We start from the raw sequence: 3,900 nt of genomic DNA, 5'->3' as shown, positions 1-3,900 counted from the left end.
AATCAAATCTTGACAAGCATTTCTTCTTAAAAGAAACTTTCGATTAACTATAGTTTTTTTTCCACCCAAATAAGTATCTCGCCTAGTGCTGCATACCTCCATGCAAGATGGGAAGTTTTTTTAATATAGTTTTATTTTTTTCTCTTAGCTATGTACAAGTGATGGCTTATAGGGGGGTAATGAAAAGAATGCATCATATATCCCTCCCCCTGATACCTACAGACTCTAGCCTATGTCCCAATATGAATGGTCATCTGCCAAGCATAGACTAGTGTCAGCACACCCCTCAATCTAGGGCTCCAACCTATAATTGTAGGGTTTAAGCCTCCATCCAATTATGAACATTTGTACTACCACAAAAGGCCCTTCCCATTTCAGCAAAAACTTACCATCCTTCCTATGGTCAATTCGATTGTCATATTGCAGCACAAGAGAACCCTCTTTGATGCCCTTCTTTATCACTTGGTTGTTGAACTTTCTTCATCACTTTTTTGCATGTGCAACATAGTGTTGAATTGCTAATTCTCTGTCTAGTTCTAACCACTCCAAGTCAATGATTTGTTGCTCCACCTTATTCTTTTGATCATCCTCATGGTAGGCCTTTAAAACTCATAGACTTGCCAATTCTACCTATATGGGCAAAAGAGCCTCATGTCCATACACTAAGTGAGAAGGAGTAAACCCCAAAGATGTCTTGAAGGATGTCTCGTAAGCCCAGAGTGGTGCATCTAAGTGTTATTCCCAAGCCTTTGGGTGAGTAGAGTGCATACACTTAATCTTCAACTTCTCCATTAACTCTCCTACTAGGTATGCTTGAAAACCAGGTCCTCTGTTAGATAAGATCTTCAAAGACGTACCAACCCTAACAAAAATGCACTAAAAAATGAAGTCCCCCACATCTTTAGTAGTAATCCTTCTAGTGGAGCGCGCCTTAGCCCATCTAGTCATGTAGTGTACCCCATGATGACATACTCCTTTTTGGCATGGGTGCATGGTAGTGGACCTATTGCGTCAATGCCCTGCTTCTAAAATGGTCCATAAGTAGTGATGGGATTGTGTTTCTCATATGCTAGTCTCCTAGGTCAAGCCTTTTGAGAGACCTCAGAAGTGTGGCACTAGTGTTGCAAATGTCAATGTAGAATTGGAAAAAAACCCCCATCTTGGAGATTCGAGAATCTTCCTACTAGTGATTTCTTAAGCAAATTGCCCACCACAAACTCCCTCAAGACAACTGCTTAGAATCGCTTTGCTCTCTTTGCTAGAAGGAAATTTTATGAATAGTGCATCCTTCCCTTTGCAGTACAAATCTTCATTCACTATATAGTACTTGGTGGCCTTTAAGGCCAACCATCTCTGTTCATTGAGACATGTGTGGTGGAGCCTCACAATGCTCCAAGAAGGAGATAACATCTTGCAGCTCCTCCTTGACCGTGTTTGGTCCTACCATAGCATTCTGCAACTCCTCTGTAGCTATAGAGCATCTTCTTCCTTGTTCTTATCTCTTGATACAAAGTGAACTTGCACACTCTTGAAATTTCTCATCCAAGACTTGGCTTCCCTCATTTTGGTAGCTAGTTTATAATTCTAACAAGCCCATACCCCTATTATTTGTTTCACTATAACCATCGAATCACCAAAAACATTAGAGAGGCACCACTGCAAAGGATGAGAGGATGGTACTCCGCCTTATTATTGGAATGAACATCCTCCAATTAAAAACCAATTCAGAAGATCCTTTCTCCCAAAGGATTCATCACAACAATTCTTGTTGATGCTCTGTCTTTTACCCAAAGGATTCATCACATCAATTCTTGTTGATGCTCTATAGGGACCATTAAAGTACAAACTGTGAGCCTATGATAGAAGCTCAGGCTCAGGCAGGGGTGGGACCTTGGTAGGCTACACCTTCTCTAGTTTCTCATAGCATTTCTATGTTAGGACATCTACTAGGCATGCTATAGTAGTCCACTCCACTTGTAATGTGTAGTCAGATTCCTATAATTACACCACCCATTTTGCTATCCTTGGGGATAGCTGCATGTGCTAAAAAGCATATGGGAAAACATTTTTTGTGGTAAGCCCAGAAAACCTTTTAAGTAACAAGTAGGCCCTAAAATTTTTCACCACAAATTTAAAGGCCGAGAGTAATTGTTCTGTAGAGGAGAAACCCCTCTTGGTTGTAGTCATAGTCCTACTTGCAAAATACACAAGTATCATTCAATGTGTCTTTGGATCCTTTTGCATCAAGACTGCCCCCAATGCTTCACACCCAAGGCTAGGGTTGATGTAGAAGATTTCCTCCCAACAAGACTGAAAGAGAATTAGTAAAGAGCCCAAAATTCCATTCACTTCTTCAAAGCACCTCTCACTACTCTCATTACATGCCAAGGTTGCTTGCTTCGTGAACTAATGTAGTTGATAGATTTCCTATGAGAAGAGGTGAATAAAGCGACTCAAATAGTGTATCGTTTGCAAAAATGATACCAATTTCTTCATGCTTGAAGGTGAAGGCAGAGCAAGGAGTGACTTCACTTGTTACCTTGGATTCTCTGATATGTCACTTATTCTTGTTCAATTTCTCACCCAATTGAACCAATCGTGTAAATCCTTCATCCACCTTGCTCAAGTGTAATGCCTTAGAGCTGTGGATGCAAAAATCATCAACTAAAACTCTTATGGACTTACCAAAATATTGCTGGAAAACCAAATGCATGAATCATTGAAAGGTAGTTGGGACCAAATGGTATAACCCTATATGGAAAACACCCCCAAGGTGTAATGGAAGTCATCTATCTCTAATCTTCATCTACAATCCTTATCTAAAAATATTGTGAGTACCCGTCACACACAATATACCTCTAATGTCCTACTAGCTCATTCAAGATTTCATTTTGGAATGGAAGAGGAAAATGATCCCTCTTTGTAGCAGAATTTAGAGACTATTAATCCACACACACCCTCCATTTACCATGTTTCTTAAAGGTCACCAGTATCGAGGACACCCACCCTTCATTTAACATGTTTCTTAAAGGTCACCAGTACCGAAGACACCCACTTTGAGTCCTCCATTGTGTAAGTTCACCCAACCTTTAAAAATCTCTTTACTTCCTTCAACAAAGCATCTTGCTAAACCACTCCAAGCCTTCTCAGATTCAGCACAACTAGTTTTCTACCTTCCTTTAGATGTATGCATTCTTGTGTCAGAGTGACTCCTTTGATGTGTTCGTATCTGTGATGAATAGGCTAGCATGTTTCCTTAGGACCTTCATGTAAGACTCCCTCTCTTCTTTAGATAAGTCTTTGGCTAACATGGTTTCTAACCCTGTCTCATTTAGTTTAGTTGTGGATTCAAAGGTTGTTTTAGATGCAAAACTTTGGCATGCATGTTTTGGGCATCTAAATTCTGCCAATTTTTTGCGTTTGGAAAAATTTAATATGGTTGCTTTTTTGCCACCTCTTGAAGCACCTTCGAAGAATGTTTGTGAAGGTTGTATTTTGGGTAAGATACATATTTCAAATTTTCCAAATAATGGTTCAATAAGGGTTACATGCAGGTTGCAACTTGTGCATAGAGATGTTTGTGGGTATATGCAAGCTCCATCCTTACGCAATTACATGTACTTTCTGACTTTCATCAACGATAACTCTGGGCATGCATGGGTATGTCCACTTAAAGGTAAGTCCGAAGTAGTCATGTGCTTCAAGCAATTTATGGGTATGGCTAAAAATGTCTCTAAATGTAGTATTTCCCCCTCCATTTGGCGTATATGTCTCATGGGTTTAATGTATTTTTGGCTAGTCGAGGTATATAACGCCAATGTAAAGTGCCATATATACCTCCACAAAATGGTCTTGTTGAAAGGAAAAACAAGTCACTTGTGGAGATGGCATGATGTATGG

The sequence above is a fragment of the Adiantum capillus-veneris genome, chromosome 24 (assembly GCF_014529385.1).
Source record: "Adiantum capillus-veneris isolate H3 chromosome 24, ASM1452938v2, whole genome shotgun sequence".
Taxonomy (NCBI): Eukaryota; Viridiplantae; Streptophyta; class Polypodiopsida; order Polypodiales; family Pteridaceae; genus Adiantum; species Adiantum capillus-veneris.
This window is presented reverse-complemented; position numbering follows the sequence as displayed.